General features: G+C 41.8%; 1 long non-coding RNA gene across 1 annotated transcript; it reads right to left on the bottom strand.

The window, feature by feature from the left end:
• Nucleotides 1-5,986: 5,986 nt before the first annotated feature.
• LOC139032226 (uncharacterized) lies at nt 5,987-9,314 on the bottom strand. The gene is made up of 2 exons (XR_011484750.1): nt 7,382-9,314; nt 5,987-6,628 (listed from the first exon to the last, which is right to left on the bottom strand). It is a non-coding gene; the product is annotated as an uncharacterized lncRNA (long non-coding RNA).
• Between the last annotated feature and the right edge of the window lie 11,429 nt (nt 9,315-20,743).

Genomic DNA, 20,743 nt, shown 5'->3' with positions numbered 1-20,743 from the left:
AACACCTCTGAAGCACTTGGAACAATGCCTGACACATAGAAAGACCTTAGTTACTGAGCTTTTTTCCCCTTGTTATAAAAATGGTAATAAATGGTATACATTCTTTTGTTACCTGACTTTTTTTTTCACTTCTTAAACTCAGTGTATTGTGAGTGTGTTTCTGTGCATATATACACACTTATTTATGGTTGTTAACAGTGTTCTATGTTGCTGCCATCTGTCATTAACTTTGCCAACCTCCCTACTATTGTTTGCAATATTTTGCTATTACATGCTGAGCTGAATATCCTTATGGATAAAACATCACTTCTTTAAATAAATTCCTAGAGGTGAAATTACTAAAGTAAATATATAGGTCAGACTTTTAATGTATGCCCCCAACATCAAGGTAGGGCTTCCATTGTGGCTCAGTCGGTAAAGAATCTGCCCACAATGCAGGAGGCACGGGTTCAGTTCCTGAGTCAGGAAGATCCCCTGGAGAAGGAAATGGCAACCCACTCCAGTATTCTTGCCTGGAGAATCCCTGGACAGAGGAGGCTGGCAGGCCACAGTCCATGGGGTCGCAAAGAGTCGCATGACTTAGCGACTAAACCGCCGCAAGCATCAAGGTAAAAGTGAAGTCTCCGGCTTTGAAGATACTCTTCTCCCTCTTTGTTATTTATGGCTGCTTCTCTGACACTGGGTCTCTAAGAGGAGTTAGTGAACTTACACAGGAAAGAAATAGTCTAGGAAATTTGAAAAGGTTTTTTAAAGATGATATATTTTATGTGGCCCTTGTAAGGAATATGCCTATGGGACAGTTCTTTCTTCAGGGGACCATGGTGGTAAGAGGTTCTACCTACTCATCACAGTTGATGGCCTCTCTAGTCATCGATTTGGCAGCTAATGAGCAACAAACGTCTGGAATTTTCCACTGACTCAGGCAGGCCGATGTTTGCTCTCTGGCTGATTGCATAGGCTTGCGAAGACACTGTGAGTCAAGCTTCCATGGCCCAAGAGCTTGTGTTTGCCACAGCACAAAAAACATAGTGACACAGATTTAGTAAATGATTAAAACTCTTTGGCCTAGTTGACACCATGGTGTGACTACACAGGCACCAAGCAGTCTCCTTTAAATTCACAGTTTCTAAAAAAATAAAAAATAAAAAAATAAATTCACAGTTTCTAATGCATGGGGATGTGAATATCTTGCCCAAGGATAGTCTGATTTCTTGACTCCAGTTCACCATTGCTGAATTTTTATACCATCCCCTTGCCTTTAATGGATAGATCTTTATTTTATTTTGTTATAACTAATACCTTGTGCAATTCAAAGCTATGATCTTTTGCATATTCCACGAACCCCTCATTAGATAATAAGGGATGAGTATTGAGCACTTTACAATGAGCAAGACAGTGTACCAAGCGATTTATATGCATTATCTTATTTAATTCTCAACACACTCCCCCTAAGGTATGTAATATTATTATCTCCACTTAACAGATGAGAAAATTGAAGTTCAGAGAGGTAGGTTAAGTGATGTTCTCAGAGTCACACAGAGAACTCACACCTGGGTTAAGAAGATACCAAAACCTCTGATTTTAGTCTCTCTGCTACACCAACATAGTCTTCAGGGTCTGTATTCCTAGCACATGCTCAGAATACAACTTGCTCTGGAATGGGAGGTCACCACCCTTCTAAGTTCAGGCTTTCTTCAGCCCGGTAACCTTGTGCATGTATCCTTAATGCCAATTAGAAAGGAAGCAAAGAAAAGATAGACTATAAATATGTGGGGTTATTTTCAAAGGGATCCTGCCTTCAAAGATGGTTCCTGCAGTGAGAGTATACTGCTAAGAGGCAGAAGCTGAGAGAATTTCTGCAGCCGCCAGCTTAAGGAGGAGCATGACCCACTGCAAGGAAATTCCAGCCAGGTAAACTCAGGAAGAGGAGTTCCTAAAGAACTCCCAAAAGTGCCCAAGAGAAAAAGAGGCAGCTTTAGGTGTCCACCTAGCTAGGAAAACATGAAGCCATCTGACAAGAGCTCTATCTAGTATAGGAGGAATTTTCCTTCTCTCCTTTACCTTTCCTCCTCCGTGACTGAAATCTCAGTGGTGTCAAAAGCAATATAGTTAGCAAGCTGCAGAAGAAGAATGAGTAAGAATGGAACATCAACTCTCAACCAAGTTCAAAGTTCTGATCATTACCTGGACAGGCCAATTTTAATTACTGGGTCAAATCTGGGTTTAAAATTTAAAGTAATCAAAGATTTCTATTACCCACCCACCCACCACCAAAGTGATGATAACGTAACATAACTAGTAGTGTAGCACAGACAACATCAGACATTTACTAATCAAAATTAGACAGCCAGTAGGCCATTGGGAGCATATTGGATCAATATCATCCCTGCCTAGGAGTAATCAAAAAGGTCACCTGCCCATAAAAATGGGTGGGTCACCCATTGGCTGGAAAAGATAATCAACTTGCACAGATTTAAAAGAATAAGTTTATGTACCTAATAACAGACCATCAAATGTATGAAGCAAAAACTGATAGAACTGAGGGAGAAATAGAGATTTCTACAATGATGGTTGGAGACTTCAACATGCCATTCTCATTATAAAATAGAATAATCAGGTAGAAAACAAGTTAAAAAAAAAAATAGAGAGGACTTGCTTAACAACAGAATAAACAAACCAGATATAACAGTCATATACAGGACACTCTACCCAACAACAACAACATATACATTCTTCTGAAGTGCTCATGGTATGCTTTCCAGTGTACACCATGTTTTATGTCACAAATTAAGTCTCAATATATTAAAAAATATGGATGTCGTTTAAGGTATCCTCTCTGACCACAAAGGTCCGTCTAGTCAAAGCTATGGTTTTTCTAGTAGTCATGGATGGATGTGAGAGTTGGACTATAAAGAAAGTTGAGTGCCAAAGAATTGATACTTTTGAACTATGGTGTTGGAGAAGACTCTTGAGAGTCCCTTGGACTGCAAGGAGATCCAACCAGTCCATCCTAAAGGAAATCAGTCCTGAATATTCATTAGAAGGACTGATGCTGAAGCTGAAACTCCAATACTTGGGCCACCTGATGCGAAGAACTGACTCATTTGAAAAGATCCTGATGCTGGGAAAGATTGAAGGTGGGAGGAGAAGGGGATGACAGAGGGTGAGATGGTTGTATGGCATCCCCAACTCGATGGGCATAAGTTTGAGTAAGCTCCGGGAACTGGTGATGGACAGGGAGGCCTGGAGTGCTGCAGTCCTTGGGGTCGCAAAGAGTTGGACATGACTGAGTGACTGAACTGAACTGAACTGAACTCTGACCACAACAGGATGAAGTCAGAAGTCAGTAATAGAAGGAAAACTGGAAAAGTCACAAAGTTGTGGAAATTAAACAAGACACTCTTAAACAATCAATGGATCAAATATATAAGAGAAATTAGGAAGCACTTACAACCAAATGAAAATGAGAGCACAACATATCAAAACTTTTGCAACCCAGCAGAAACAGGGCTAAGGAAGAAATGGGTATGTATAAAAGATAAAAAACAAGAAAGATCTTAAATGAACGATCTAGCTTTACAGCTTAAAGAACTAGAAAAAGAAAAGCGAACTAAGCACAAAGGTAGCAGAAGAAAGGAAATAATAAAGATTTGTACAGAGATAAATAGAGAATAAAAAATCAACAAAACCAAGAGTTAGTTCTTTGAAAAAAACTGCAACAAAATTGACAAATTAGCTTTATTAACTAAGAAAAAAAGACAGGACTCAAATTACTCAGAATCTAGAGTGAAAGTAGAAACATTACTACCAATTCTACACACACACACACACACACACACACACACACACACACACACAAAAGATTATAAGAGAGTACTATGAACAATGGTACTCCAACAAATGGGGTAATCTAGATGAAATGTATGCATTTCAAGAAACACATAACCTACCAAGACTGAGTCATAAAGTAATAAAAAATCTTATTGGACCTATAACTAGCAAGAAGATTAAATCAGTTATCAAAATCTTCTGACGAAGGAAAAGCTTTGACCTAATGGCTTCACTGGTGAATTCTACCAACATTTGTGCTATGCTTAGTCGCTCAGTCATGTCCAACTCTTTGCAACCCCATGGACTGTAGCCTTTCAGGCTCCTCTGTCCATGGGGATTCTCCAGACAAGAATACTGGAATGGATTGCCATGCCCTCCTCCAGGGGATTGTCCCAACCCAGGGATCAAACCCAGGTCTCCTGCATGCAAGCTGATTCTTTACCATCTTTGCCACCAGGGAAGCCAAAATTTGAGAAAAACTAATACCAATCCTTCTCAAAATTGTCCCAAAAATTAAAGAGGAAGCAACACTTCCTAACTCATTTTATAATACCCTGATACCAAAGGCAGACAAGACACTACAAGAAAAGAAAACCACAGACCAATATCTCTTATCAACATTAATACAAAAACCCTTAACAAAATACTATCAAACTGAATTCAGCAGCATAGTAAAGGGATAATACATCATGATCAAGTGGAATCTATTCCTGAAATGCAAGGATGGTTTAACATAGAAAATTGATCAATTTTCTGAAGTTGATCACCACTAAAACAGAATGAAGGAAAAAAACCACATGATCATCTCAACTGATGCAGAAAAAGAAATTGACAACATAAAACACTCAGCAAACTAGGAATAGAAAGAAACTATCTCAATGTAATAAAAGTCATATATGAAAAACCCACAGCAAACATCATAATCAATGGTGAAAGACTGAAAGATTTTCCTCTAAGAGCAGGAAGAAGGCAAGGACGCTCGCTTTTGCCATTTCTATTAGACATAGTCCTGGAGTCCTAAATAGAGCGATTAAGCAAGAAAAAGAAGTAAAATTATCTCTGTTTGCAGATATGATTTTTTGTGTATAGAAAATCCTAAAATTCCACCAAAATCCATTAGAAACAATAAAAAAAAATTGACAACGTAGCAGAATAAAGTCAGTGCCTCAAAATCAGTTGCATTTCTATATACTAACAATGTAAAATCTGAAAAAGAAATTAAGAAAACAACACAATTTACAACAGTATCAAAAAAATAAAATAAAATACTTAGTAATTAATTTAACCAAGGAGGTGAAAGTCTTAGTCAATGAAATTAAAATAAAAACATTTTTTTAATGCTAGAAGAAATTAAAGAAGACATACACAAGTAGAAAGACACCAGTGTTCATGGATTGAAAGACTTAATATTGTTCAGATGTCAACACTACATAGTGATCTATGCATTCAATGAAATCCCTTATCAATATGCAATGACATTTTGTCAGACAGGAAAATCTGTCCTAAAATTCATATGCAATCTCAAGGAACCCTGAATAGCCAAAACAGTCTTGAAAACAGAAGAATAAAATGGAATGTCTCAAACTTTCTCATTTCAATACTTACTACTTACTATAGTAATCAAAACAATGGGAAACTGGCGTAAACATAGGCATAGAGATCAATGGAATGGAATAGAGACCCTAGAAATAAACCCTCACATGTATGGTCATGTGATTTCCAACAAGGGTGCCAAGACCATTCAATGGGAGAAAGTATAGTCTTTTCAACAAATGTGCTAGGGAAACTGAATATACACATTCAGAAGAGTGAAGTTGAACTCTCAATTTTATACCATATACAAAAAGTAACCACAATGGACCAGAGACCTAAACATCAGAGCTAAAACTCTTAAGAAAACATGGAAAAAGATTTAGATTGGCCAATGTTATGTTGAATTATGACACCAAAGGCACAGACAAAAAAAGAAAAAATAAACAAATTGGATTTCATGAAAAACTTTTGCACATCAAAAGACACTATCAACAGAGTGAAAAGACAACCTAGCAAATGGGAGAAAATATTTGTACATGCTATATGTCATAAGGGATTAATATCCAGAACATATAAAGAACTCCTATAAAAACAACAGCAACAAAATGACCCAATCCAAAAATTGGCAAAGAACATGAGTAGATTTTCTCCAGAGAAGATATACAGATGGCCAATGAGTATATCAAAAGATGGTACACATCACTAACCATTAGGGAAGTGCAAAGCTAAACCACAATGAGATACCACTTCACAATCATTAAGATGACTATTACAAAAACAAAAATAAAAAGCAAAAAATAACAAATGTTGGTGAGGATTTATGTGCATTGGTTTTGTTTTTCAGTCGTTCAGTCGTGTCCGATTTTTTGCAACCTCGTGGACTGCAGCACCCCAGGCTTCCCTGTCCTTCACCATCTCCCAGAGCTTGCTCAAGCTCATGTCCATTGAGTTGGTGATGCCATCCAACCATCTCATCCTCTGCCGTCCCCTCCTCCTCCTGCCTTCAATCTTTCCCTTATCAGGGTCTTTTCCAATGAGTTGGCTCCTCACATCAGATGGCCAAATTATTGGAGCTTCAGCTTCAGCATCAGTCCTTCCAATGAATATTCAGGACTGATTTCCTTTAGGATTGACTGGTTTGATCACCTTGCAGTCCAAGGGACTTTCAAGAGTCTTCTCCAACATCACAGTTCAAAAGCATCAGTTCTTCTACACTCAGGAATGTAAACTGGACTGGCCACTGTGGAAAACAGTATGCTGGCTCCTGAAATAATTAAAAAGTATAATTACCATAATTACCACTTGGTTCATCACTTCCACTTCTGGGTACATACCCAAAAGAATTTAAAGTGGGGGTCTCAAACAGATATTCGTTACGTCCATGTTCCCATCAACATTATCACAATATCTAAAACATGGAAGCAACTCACATGTCTATTGATGAGTGAATGGATAAGCAAAATGTGACATATACATAAAATATAATACTATCTTATTTTGAAAGGATAGGAAATTTTAACAGTTGCCACAGCATGAGTGAAACTTGAAAATATTATACTAAGTGACATAAGCTAATCAGCAAAAGATAAATGCTGTGTGATTCCATTTATATGAGTGGAAGTTCCTTGAGTAGTCAAACTCATAGAGACAGAAAATATAATGGGGCTTGCCTTGGGCTTGAAAGAGGGAGAAGGGAGAGTCATTGTTTAATAAGTATAGAGTTTCACATGATATTGTAAGTCAACTACACCAGTAAAAACAAATAAACAACAACAAAAAACATGAATATAGAGTTTCAGTTTTGCAAGATGAAAAAGTTTTGGAGATGGGTGATGCTGATGGTTACACAAGAGTATGAATATATACCTAAAAATTGTTAACTTAGTAAATTTTATGTTACATTAATTTACCACAGTAAGACGAAAAGGAGGAGAAGGGGGAGGGGGAAAAGAGGAGGGGGCAAGAGAAGAGAAATAAAAATATTTCTTTATATCTTGGAGCTTCTTTTTCAACATACCATGATACTAAGGGCTTCCCAAGTAGCGTAGTGGTGAAGAATCTGCCTGCCAATGCCAAGAGATGCAGTTTTGATCCCCAGGTTGGGAAGATCCTCTGGAGAGGGAAATGGCAACCCACTCTAGTATTCTTGCCTGGAAATTCCATGCGCACAGGAGCCTGGTGGGCTACAGTCCATGGGGTCCGAAAAAGTTGGACACAACTGAGCAACTGATCATCCAAGATGATACTGAGACCCATTGTTGCAGCAAAAATAGAGATGAGATTTTTCTTACATAAAAATGAGACTTTTCTGATAAGGAAAAAAATGAAACAGGGAACAGGCTGGTGAAACAACATAAACAGGCCTGAAAGAGTTAAACAATCTTGGTTATTCTTTCAGTGTTTATACAGACAAACACTTGTAGCCAGACTTGGCCTTCACAAAGCTAATCTCTGACTCCATACAAATCACATTCTGCCCCTGGTATTCTCCCGCCACACGCCCAGTAGCATTGTTGGTTTCAGAAAAGCCTTTAGACAAGACTAACCCCAGTCACCAAGTTACCTGATGCCAACTGTGCCCATTTTGAAATTTTGCAAAAGAAAAAATAAGGCAAGACCTTCATTAGGATATAAAATCTCTCCCTAGTCCCCAAGAAGTGAGCCCCAGTTCTTGAGCTGGTAGCCTACTGTGTTCCCTCTTTGTCTGGCAAAGAATAAAGCTGCTTTTTTCTCCAAAGCTCTGTCTCCATATATCTTTTTTGGCCTTTATGCACAGAGAGCCAGGATTTTGGCATCACTGTCCCTGACATATGTGAGGGTCTGGGGCAAGGGTGCAAATGGAGACCCACATATCATTTGTCTAAATAAGTAAACGGGACAAACTAAAAAATATTTCAATAAAAGATATCCTACCTTCCTACCTTGTCAAATTTATATTCACAGCAACAAAATCAACCACAAAACTTCATTATCATTTGGATGCAGTTGCTTTTTGTTTCAAGATCATGCAGCAAGATATCTGGAAAGCATTTTCCTGGAGCCAAAACAGTGTTAGCCTTAAGGGTGGGTGTTGGGGGTCATGTTGAGCCAGCACTGGGCTTCCCTGGGGCTCAGATGGTAAAGAATCTGTCTGCAGTGTGGGAGACCTGGGTTCCATCCCTGGGTCAGGAAGATCCCCTGGAGAAGGAAATGGCAACCCGCTCCAGTACTCTTGGCTAGAAAATCCCATGGACGGGGGAGCCTGGCAGGCTACAGTCCGTGGGGTTGCAGAGTCGGACAGGACTGAGCGACTTCTCTTTCTTTCACTTTGGACGCCAGAAGTGCCCTCGTGTTCTTGCCTTGCAAAGCAGCCCATGTGGCCAAACAGTCATTCACTCCCTATGACGGGCAAAACTAGGTTTATTTAGATATTCCTCTTTTCATTTCTGAGTTCATTCATTTGGAAATAGAATGATGATCACCTGTTCACAGAGCTCATTCTTAACAACGTTTTCTGTAATTTAGAGATTTCATCTGGGTCTCTTATTCAATCAACAGGAGGCTCGGCTCTTCCCAAGGGTGCAAGAAGGAGTCAGCTGGTCATTTCAAGGCTGGATGCGGGGAAGGATTCGCTTCCAAACTCACTCAGCTGGCTGTCCACGGGCCTCAGGGACTTCCTGCCTGTTGGCTGAAGAATTAATTTCCTTGTCACAGGGGCTTCTTTGAAGGACAGCACACAATGTGGCAACAATTTCCCTCCGGGGGAGTTAAGGCAGGAGAGCAAGCAAGAAGGAAGTCACAGTCTTTTTTGCAACTTAACCTCAGAAGTAAAACCCCATCACTACTTTTGTACTGTGGTAAAGTATACATAACACAAAATTTACCATTAACCCCTTTTGGGTGCACAGTTCAGTGGCATTAAAGGCATTCACACTGTTGTGAGACCATCACCTCTACTCGTCTGCAGAACTTTTCATCTTCCTGAATTGAAACTCGGTCCTGCTTAAACAATAATTCCCCACTTTCCCCTCTCCCAGCCCCTGATAACGACCACCCTGTTTTCCATTTCTATGATTTTGGCTACTCTAGGCACCTCACTTAAGTGGAATCATACAATATTTTCTCTCTGTGTCCAGCTTACTTCATTTAGCAGAACATCATCAAGGTTCATCTATGTTATAACATGTATTAGAATTTCCAAAAAAAAAGAAAAGAATTTCCATTCTTTTTAAGACTGAAAATAATATTCCACCGGTAAGGACATACCACATTTTGTTTATTCATTCATCTGTAGATGGACATTTGGGTTATTTCTATATTTTGGCCATGGTGAATAATGCTGCTATGAGCATGAGTGTGGCAAATACCTGTTCAAGTCCCACTTTCACCTCTTGTGTTATGTACCCAGAAGTGGATGAACCATGTGGCAATTATATTTTCAGTTTTTGCAGGGACTACTATTCTGTTTTCCACAGCAGCTGCACCATTTTATACTTCCATCAGATACAGAGTTGAACACGACTGAGTGACTGAACCACGACAGCAGTCAGCACTGCAGAAGTGTGCCAATTTATCCACTCCTTGGCCAACACTTGTTATTTTCCGGGACTTTTGTTTTTGTTTTTATAGTAGCCTTTCTAATGGTTGTGACACGGTATCTCATTGTGTTTTTGGTCTGCGTTTTCCTAATGATTTGCGAGGTAGACCATGTTTTTTCATATACTTACTGGCCATGTGTATATCTCTCTAGAGAAATATCTGTTCAAGCACTTTGTCCATTTTTGAATTGGGTAATTTTATTGTTGTTGATTTTTAGGAGCTCTTCATATACTCTGGATATTAATCCCTTATCAGGTACGTGATGTGTAAATATTTTCTCCCATTAAATAAGTTACCTTTTTACTCTGTTACGGGTGTCTTTTGGAAACCAGTAGGTGGCATTTGCAGGGGTGGGAGGGAGTTGTTTCTGAGAAACTCTAGTCCTTTATGTCTTGGTGGCACAGAGGGAATTCAGTGAGAGGCAAAGTGATAGATCAGATGTTTATTAGAGTAGAATGCTCGTGAGGCTTACAAGCAGGTGAACGAGAGGGTGCCACACTGAGAACTTACTGGGCTACAGTTTTCAAATCAAAGGAAAAGTGGGGAGAGAAAAAAGACCACTTTCTTCCTCATTCTGGAGTAGACGTAATGCTTCCACCATCAGCTACTCCTCCAGGTTGGGCAGAGGAGTTTTCTTGTCCCTGCATGGTCAAGTCAGGACTGTCATGATACTATGGAAATTATTTCAGGTCTCAGTACAATGGGGGTCCTTATTTTGAAATGTCACCTTTCAGGACTTCCCTGATAGGTCCAGTGGTTAAGAATCCACCTGCCAATTTGGGGGACACGGGTTTGATCCCTGGTCAGGGAAGATCCCATGTGCCTCGGAGCAACTAAGCCATGTGCCGCAATTACTGAAGCCCACGCACCTCAAGAGAAACCACTGCGATGACCAGCCCACACACCACAATGAAGAGTAGCCCCCACTCACGGCAACCAGAGAAAGCCCGGGTGCAACAAGGAAGACCCAGCACAGACAAATATAAAATAAATAAGTGAGTGTCATCTTTCCATTAGCTATTGTTTTTTATGTGTGCAGAGAGCATGTCCTGGGAATCATTAACTTACTGAGCTCATTGGGCAGGATGTGGTTCTCATGCCACGCTGTTTCACTGTTTGAGGGCACATCTCAGGCTTCTGCTGCGTAGTTTTGTTGCTAAGCAAGCCTGCTTGGTTTTGTGGTTAAGTAAATCTGTTTTCTTAAGTGATCATTAACTTACAAGGCTCTCCCATGTTTTTTCTAATCACCTACTTTGTCTCTTTACTTTGTCCCTGTCACTTTGAGGTTCACCTGTTTTTAGTTTTCATAAAGTCCAATTTGCTTAGTTTTTCTTTTGTTATCTGTATCTGTTATCTGTATCTGTATCTGTTTCTTTTGTTATCTGTATCATAATCCAACATGTTTTTGCCAAATCTAATGTGGTGGAGCTCTTATTTCATGCTTCCTTAAAAGTTTTGCCTCTTTTGTTTAGGTCTTTGATGTATCTGGGGTTATTTTTTGAATATGGCATAAAATGAGAGTCCAAATTCACTCTTTTGCATGTGGATATTCAGTTTCCTTGCACATTTTTTGAAAAGATTGGTCTCTCCCCATTGAATGCCTTGGCACCCTTGTTGAAAATCATGTGACCATATATTTGAGGGTTTATTTCTAGACTCTCTATTCTACTCCAGTGTTCTGTATGTCCATGTTTATGCCCTTTCCCCATTGTTTTGGTTACTGTAGCTTCGTAGTAAGTATTAAAATCAGAAAATGAGACACCCAACTTTGTTATCGTGTTTTCAAGATTGTTTTGGCTATTTAGGGTCCCTAACATCTCATTACTTCTGTTATATTCTGTTTGTTGGAAGCTACTAAAAGTCACTGAGTCCGGTCAACCATCATGAGAAGGAAATCCCACAAAGGATATAAATAGTTATCCCTGAGTATCTCCAGGGGATAGGAACCAGGATCCCACTCAGATACCAACACCTGTTGAAGCTCAACTGTCTTGCATACAATGGTGTGGTAGTTGCTTATAACCTAGGCACACCTTCCTGTATACTTTAAATCATCTCTAGATTACTTATAACACCTGATACATTGTAACTATTATGCAAATAGTTGTAAATGCAACGTAAATATTTTAAATAGTTGCCTGTGTGTGGGCTAAAGTCCCTTCAGTCCCGTGCATCTCTTTGCGATTCCATGCCCACCAGGTTGCTCTGTCCATGGGATTCTCCAGGCAAGAACACTGCGTTGCAGGGAAGAAGCCAATTTTGACTCCATGTTTGTTTGACTTGCTTTTTGTTCCTTTTGTTAGTATGTGCTTAGTCACTCAGTCCTGTCCGATTCTTTGAGACCCCATGGACTGCAGCCCGCCAGGCTCCTTTGTCGATGGGATTCTCCAGGCAAGAATACTGGAGTGGGTTAATTATACATAACAGCCTGCCTCAGAGGACCCTGCCCCTCTGCTCGACTCTAAAGTGCCTTTGTTCAGCTCTGGGAGAGATAGTTTGTCCCTGCCCACCTGTGAATAGAAGAGATTAACATATGCCTTCCAAAGGCTGGCCACTCCCTTGCAGATGTTTTGCAAGACTGAAGACCCCTTCACTTTACTTTCCTACTGTCTCTCACACTCTATTTCTGCCTTTTGACTTCAGTTTCTCATTGCTTCTTTCTCTCTGATCTATAAAAGAACCTGGCATTCAGACCATGAGAAGATGGTTGCTTTGAGGCGCTAGCCTGCCATCTTCTTGGTCAGCAGGCTTTCCAAATAAATTCATTTTCCATGCATCAAACACCTCATCTCTCAGATTCATTGGTCTGTTTTGCAGCGAGCAGAGCAAGCTTGGACTTGGTAACTACTAGAGTGAGTTGCCATGCCACCCTCCAAGGATCTTCTTGACTCCAGGGTTGAACCAGCACCTCTTAAGTCTTCTGTATTGGCAGGCAGGTTCTTTACCACTAGTGCCACCTGGGAAGCCACATACATGTACACATTCTCAGTTAATCCTGACAATAACCCTGGGAATCTCTAAATCATCAGACCTAGTTTGTACCGGACGGTATTAAGTTTTAAACAGATGAAACTGCTAGGGGAAGCACGCTGACTGAAACCGCCCACGCTGGCCAGGCCCTTTAGTAACCATTCGCATGAGTTGTTTTATGACAGGAGAGCCTGGTAAAGAATACAGAACTAATAAGCCACCACCAACTGGAAGAGTTCGGGAAAGGTCAAAAGGAGACATCGCGTGTCTGTCCACTTCCCAGAATCCCTCTCGCTAGCATCCATCTTGGCTGAGCGATGCGTGCATCACCGGGAAAGACTCTGAATTAGAATGATTGGCTAAAAAAAAAAAAAAAAAGATTGGCTAAAGACAACCCAGAAACTAATCCCATCACCATAAAACCCAAGCCTGTGAGCCACTGGCAGAGCAGTTCTCCTGGGTTCCCTGACCCTACTGCTCTTCACCCAGGTGCCCTTTCCCAATAAAATCTCTTGCTTTGTCAGCATATGTGTCTCCTCGGACAATTCATTTCCGAGTGTTAGACAAGAGCGTTAGACAGTCCCGCGCGATGGGGCGCTCTTCTCTTCGCGTCTCTGGATCGACGTGCCCCACACCTCGAAGATGGATTTTCCTGGTATTATCTAAATAAATAGAGCTGTAACACTGATTTATTTAAGAGCTATAACACGGTCCATTCGAGACCTGAGAGCTATAACACGGTCCGTCCTCCGAGAGCTGGGACCCGCCAAGGGGCTTTAATGTCCGTCACTCCAAATTTTTGTTGTAACGAGACAAAGAACCGAGGAGCATACACTCGCGTGACAGTTCTATGAAGACCTACAAGGTCTTCTAGCACTAACACCAAAAAAAAAGATGTCCTTTTCATCATAGAGGACTGAAATGCAAAAGTAGGTAGTCAAGAGATACCTGGAGTAACAGGCAATTTTGGCCTTGGAGCACAAAATGAAGCAGGGCAAAGGCTAATAGAGTTTTGCCAAGAGAATGCACTGGTCATAGTAAACATTCTCTTCCAACAACACAAGAGAAGACTCTACACACGGACATCACCTGATGGTCAATACCGAAATCAGATTGATTACATTCTTTGTAGCTGAAGATGGAGAAGTTCTATACAGTCAGCAAAAACAAGACTGGGAGTTGACTGTGGCTCAGATCATGAACCCCTGATTGCCAAATTCAGACTTAAATTGAAGAAAGCAGGGAAAACCACTAGACCATTCAGTGGTTGACCTAAATCAAATCCCTTACCATTAAAGAGTGGAAGTGACAAACAGATTCAAGGGATTAGATCTGATAGACGGAGTGCCTGAAGAACTACAGGCAGAGGTTCATGACATTATACAGAAGGCTATGATAAAAACCATTCCCAAGAAAAAGAAATGCAGGAAGGCAAAATGGTTTTCTGAGGAAGCCTTACAAATAGCTGAGAAAAGAAGAAAAGCAAAAGGCAAAGGAGAAAAGGAAAGATGTGTCCATCTGAATGCAGAGTTCAAAAAATAGCAAGGAGATGTAAGAAAGCCTTCCTCAGTGATCAGTGCAAAGAAATAGAGAAAAACAATAGAATGGGAAAGACTAGAGATCTCTTCAAGAAAATTATAGATACCCAGGGAACATTTCATGCAAAGATGAGCACAATAGAGGACAGAAATGGTATGGACCTAAAAGAAGCAGTAGATAGTAAGAAGAGGTGGCAAGAATACACAGAAGAATTATACAAAAAAGATCTTAATGACCCAGATAACCATGGTGGTGTGATCACTCACCTAGAGCCAAACACCCTGGAGGGTGATATCAAGTAGGCCTTAGGAAGCATCAACAAATAAAGCTAGTGGAGGTGATGGAATTCCAGCTGAGCTATTTCAAATCCTAAAAGATGATGCTGTGAAAGTGCTGCACTCAATATGCCAGCAAATTTGGAAAACTCAGCAGTGGCCACAGGACTGGAAAATGTCAGTTTTTATTCCAATCCCAAAGAAAGGCAATGCCAGAGAATGTTCAAACTACCGCACAGTTGCACCCATCTCACATGCTAGCAAAGCAATGCTCAAAATTCTCCAAGCCAGGCTTCAACAGTACGTGAACCGTGAACTTCCAGATGTTCAAGCTAGATTTAGAAAGGCAGAGGAATCAGAGATCAAATGGCCAATATCTGCTGGATCATAGAAAAAGCAAGAGAATTCCAGAAAAACATCTACTTCTGCTTCATTGATTACACTAAAGCCTTTGACTGTGTGGATCACAACAAACTGTGGGAAATTCTTAAAGAGATGAGAATACCAGATCACCTTATCTGCCTCCTGAGAAATCTGCATGCAGGTCAATAAGCAACAGTTAGAACCAGATATGGAACAACAGACTGGTTCCAAATTGGGAAAGGAGTACATCAAGGCTGATATTGTCACCCTGCTTATTAAGCTTATATGCAGAGTACATCATGAGAAATGCTGGGCTGGATGAAGCACAGCTGGAATCAAGAGTGCCAGGAGAAATATCAATAACCTCAGATATGCAGATGACACCACTGTTATGGCAGAAAATGAAGAGGAACTAAAAAGCCTCTTGTTGAATGTGAAAGAGGAGATTGAAAAAGTTGGCTTAAAACTCAGTATTCAGAAAACTAAGATCATGGCATCTGGTCCCATCACTTCATGGCAAATAGATGGGGAAACAATGGAAACAGCGGCAGACTTTATTTTGGGGGGCTCCAAAATCACTGCAGATGGTGACTGAACCATGAAATTAAAAGACACTTGCCCCTTGGAAGAAAAGTTATGACCAACCTAGACAGCATATTAAAAAGCAAAGGTATTACTTCGTCAACAAAGGTCCATCTAGTCAAGGCTATGGTTTTTCTAGTAGTCATGCATGGATGTGAGAGTTAGACTATAAAGAACGCTGAGTGCCAAAGAATTGATGCTTTTTTTTTTCATTTATTTTTTATTAGTTGAAGGCTAATTACCTTACAATATTGTAGTGGTTTTTGCCATACATTGACATGAATCAGCCATGGATTTACATGTGTTCCCCATCCTGATTCCCCCTCCCACCTCCCTCCCGATCCCATCCCTCTGGGTCTTCCCAGTGCACCAGCCCTGAGCACTTGTCTCATGAATCCAACCTGGGCTGGTGATCTGTTTCACCCTTGATAGTATACTTGTTTCAATGCTATGAATTGATGCTTTTGAACTGTAGTGTTGTAGAAGACTCTTGAGAGTCCCTTGGACTGCAAGGAGATCCAAACAGTCCATCCTAAAGGAAATCAGTCCTGAATATTCATTGGAAGGACTGATGCTGAAGCTGAAGCTCCAATGCTTTGGCCACCTGATGAGAAGAATTGAGTCATTTGAAAAGACCCTGATGCTGGGAAAGATTGAAGGCAGGAGGAGAAGGGGATGACAGAGGATGAGATGGTTGGATGGCATCACCAAGGCATCAAGGGACATGAGTTTGAGTAAACTCTGGGAGTTGGTGATGGACAGGGAGGCCTGGCATGCTGCAGTCCATGGGGTTGCAAAGAGTCGGACTCGACTGAACTGAACTGAGAGTCAAACTGTTCGATTCCAAACTGTTGTTTTTAGCCATTATACTCTTTATGCCCACTTGGCTGTTTCAACAGCTCAGATGAATGTGAAATGTTAGCAGTTATAATTTAGAGCTTAAATTTACCACTGGCTAAAGTCTTAGATGACTGTTCATGAGTGGGAGAATGAGCTCTTTAAGTTACATTTAGCACTAGTCAAATGAATCCTATTTTGATTCAGTGTCAACTCGTTAGGGAAGTTCGCTACTCCCTGTGGAAAAGGACTGACAAACCCACTAACACAAACATGTTGAAGAATTTCCCTTCTTGCTCCACTGGGAACGATTTAGGTTCTCCAGGCTTCTATAAGAAGAAGCTCAGCCTGATGGAAGCTTGTGCACATGATCTCGGGTGGCCTGGGTTCCCAACCAGAGATGGAGGCTGGGTCACAGCAGTGGAAGCACCAGATCCTAGCCCCTAGACCAGTGGCCGGTGACAAGGGCACTGGCCCTTTGGCTTCGCAGAGAAGAATTTCCACAAAGATGGAAAGTAGTGAAGCAAGTCAAGTATTTATCAGAAGGAAAAAGAGTACAGAATGTGTGGACAGACACACGGGCAGGCTCCGGGTAGAGTCCCTGAGTTGCTGAGTCATGCCCTCATGGCAGTTTGAATTACTTTGATGGGGCATTTCTTCCAGGCTTCCTTTGGCCAATCATTATGATTCGCCTGGTTCACAGTCCATATTTGGTGCATCTCAGGATCCTTTCCTGGGTACACACGTATCTCTTAGCCAAGATGGATTCTACCACAAAGGCCTATGAGTAGAAGATCCTCTGACATGACTCCTCTTGACTTCCAAGGAGCCTTTTCTGCGAGTGTTTGGTTGAGGGGGTCTCTAGACTTTGGGATGAGAAATACGTGGTCTGTGCAGGGTTCAGCCTCCTCCCTTGATTGCCCTGCTATTCTTGTCTTGGAGTTTCTGTCAATAGAGAATGAATCTCCAATTGCTTTGCCCTGGGGGACCCATCTGCCTCCTGCCTCAAACCTAACCATGGGCAATTGCCTGGAAATATCAAATCTCTCTCGAACTTACCCAGAGTTTCTGGGTCAAGTCACACACAAGATAACTTTGAAAAGACAGATTTCTACAGAACCTCTGAGCCTGAGAGGATTCTGCTTTCAAATAACTACCCCCACTCCCGCCTCCCCCAAGTCAGATTTCTGCTACTTGGGAATGGAAGACCCTCTTCCTTCCCTGAGAAATGTGTCGCTAAGACCCTCTGCTTCTCTATTCCCCGTCTTTTGAGACCACATCTGCAAACTCTCAGAAAGAAAAGGACAGGTGGAGTTTTAAAACCTAGAATAGAAAGCGTGATTTTGAAGTGTTTCAGGAACACTGAGTTGTTTTTTAATGTGTTTTGAAAGGTGTTCTTGTTTTCATTACATTTTAATGAGCAAATATCATGACCTGAGTGACTCAGCTTATACAAGGCACCCACTCCCTCTATGTTTATTTCTGAGCTCCAGTTCAGTTTTTAGAACTGGACTGAATGTTGTGTGGGTGCAGAGATGAATAAGACATGGTTCTTGCCTTTAGGGAGTTTTGACAGCAGGAGTCAGAAACAAGAGCAACTGTGTACACTGTATAATGCAGAACATGAAGAAGTGCTCTGAGGGAGCTACAAATAACTATAAAAAGGTTTCTGCACCTTTGCACACAGCACAGCTTTCATTTGCAGAAGCCCTTTCACTTACTTTCACAAGCACTCGGTGAGTTTCACCCCACCCCACTGGGTCAACACAATGTTCAGAGCACATGCTCTGGAGCTCAGTGGCCTGGTTTTGAATCTCAGCCCTGTTACTCAGGCAATGCACAAATCTGGGCAGGTTACTTAATGTCTTTGAGTCAGGTATCCTTGGTAAAATGGAGATGATTATCTCTATCTCACTGGGGGGAATAAGGGTTAAGGGAAGTGGTGTGTTTAAAGGGCTCAGAGTGGGACTTCCCTGGCAGCCCAGTGGTTAAGACTCAGCCCTTCCAATGTAAGGTGCATGGGTTTGATACCTGGTCGGGGTATGCTGTGAGGCATGACCAAAAATATTAATAATGATAATAATAAAATAAAGGGCTCAGAGCCCAGGAGGTACAGAATACTTAATATCTGCAGTTTTCTTAATAATATTAGCAGTTACAGCATTTCTGTTCTATAAGGAAGGAACTAAGGTTTAGCTGACTTGGGCAAACTGACTTACCCCAAGTCATTCAGCTACTGGTCGTGGAACAGGGCTTGAACCCAAAAATTCTGACTCCAAGCCCAATGCTCTTTCTGTTGTTCAGTAGCCCAAAAGTTATGGGAATTTAGAACCTGAGCCGGGGTCTGGGAAAAGGAGCTGGGGGCTGGGGGTGGTCGTCCACTTTCCCTGCTAGAACACAAAGGCATTCACTCACTCAGGAAGTCATTCATTCACACATCAAACATTTGTTGAGTGCCTATTATGTGCCAAGCACTAAGCCAGTGCTTATTCACCTAATCTTCACGTCAACCCTTCAAAGTGAAAGTGAAGTTGCTTAGTCGTGTCCAACTCTTTGCAACCCCATGCACTATACAGTCCACGGAATTCTCCAGCCCAGAATACTGGAGTGGGTAGCCTTTCCCTCCTCCAAGGGATCTTCCCAACCCAGGGATCGAACCCAGGTCTCCTACCTTGCAGGTGGATTCCTTACCAGCTGAGCCACCAGGGAACCCTTCGAAGCCAATGCATTATCACATTTAACCAGTGAGGTAACTAAGACTCAGAATGGTGCAGTGATTTGCCTGGGGTCACACAAATGAATAAAGAAGCAGAGATTTGAACCATGAACTGCCCATCCCAGAGCCTGTGCCCATTGCTTACACCAGGCTCCACTCGCAGCTTCAACACACCCGGGTCACCTCTAGGTCACCTGATCTGCACCTAGGTGAGCCTCCTTGCCCTTCACTCCCCAGGGTAGGTCAGCAGCTGGGGAGAGGAAAATGGGAGACACTGGGATCAGTGGGAAGACACTCCAAGTCCTGGGCCAGCCAGAGGCTCTGACTGCACAGCACAGGATTGGGATTCCTGCCTTTACACACTCACCTAGTCATGCACGGCATATAAACCAGAGATAGGGTTTATCTCGGCCAACTCCACTCGACAGTGGCAGCCTGCAGTGCTACACTCTAGAGGGTTGTGAACGGCATTGGGTTCAGCAGGAATAAGGACCTCGATCTGTCTCTTTTCTTATGGGAGGATACTAGGACGCAAGCAGCCTGAAGGCAAAGGTTTTGTTATGTTCACTGCTGTAACCCCGGCATCTAGAATGGGCCCCAATAGGAATTAGGATCTTGATAAACATTCACTGAGGGACTTCCTTGGCAGTCCAGTGGTTCAAACTTGGCCTCCCAGTGCTGTGTGTGAGTTCGATCCCTGGTTGGGCAGCTAAGATTCCACAAATGCCTCCTGGTCAAAAACACAAAACAGAAAACAGAAGCAGTATTTTAAGAAATTCAATAAAGGCTTTAAAAATTATCTGCACCAGGGCTTCCCATGGGGGCTCCATGGTAAAGACTCTGCCTGCTAATGCAGGAGACGTGGATTCAATCCCTGATCTGGAAGGCTCTCACATGTAGCTAAGCCCCTGAGCCATAGCTACTGAGCCCAGGAGCCATAGCTACTACCGAAGACCACAAGCCCTAGAGCCCATGTTCCACAACAAGATAAGTCGCTGCAATGAGAAGCCTGTACACCGCAACTAGAAAGTAGCCCCCACTCGCCACAACTAGAGAAAAAGCCATGCAGCAACAAAGACCCAGCACAGCCAAACACCGTTCCAGGCACAGAGGGCGCTGCTGTTATTGTTGAGTCGCCAGGTCATGTCCGACTCTTTGTGACCCTGTGGACTGCAACACACGAAGCTCCCCTCCCTCACCATCTCCCAAGTTGTGTCCAAGTTCATGTCCATTGAATCAGTGATGCCATCCAACCATCTCAACCTCTGTCATCTCCTTCTCCTCCTGCCTTCAATCTTTCCCAGCATCAGGATCTTTTCATGTCAATTCTTCACATCAGAGGGCCAAAGTATTGAAGTTTCAGCTTCAGCATCAGCATCTGCCAGTTAGCTGGTAGGTATTTATTTGTCTGCTTATGTGTCTAGAACTGTGTACAGTGAGGCTTCAATACTTGGAGGTTGTTTTTATTTTCATTTATTCAATGAGCGCTTACTAAGTATCTAGAGAAAGTCAGAACTGG

This window comes from Odocoileus virginianus, chromosome 30 (assembly GCF_023699985.2).
Source record: "Odocoileus virginianus isolate 20LAN1187 ecotype Illinois chromosome 30, Ovbor_1.2, whole genome shotgun sequence".
Taxonomy (NCBI): domain Eukaryota; kingdom Metazoa; phylum Chordata; class Mammalia; order Artiodactyla; family Cervidae; genus Odocoileus; species Odocoileus virginianus.
Note: the sequence above shows the minus strand (reverse complement) of the source record. Positions and strands in the feature narration are given on the sequence as shown.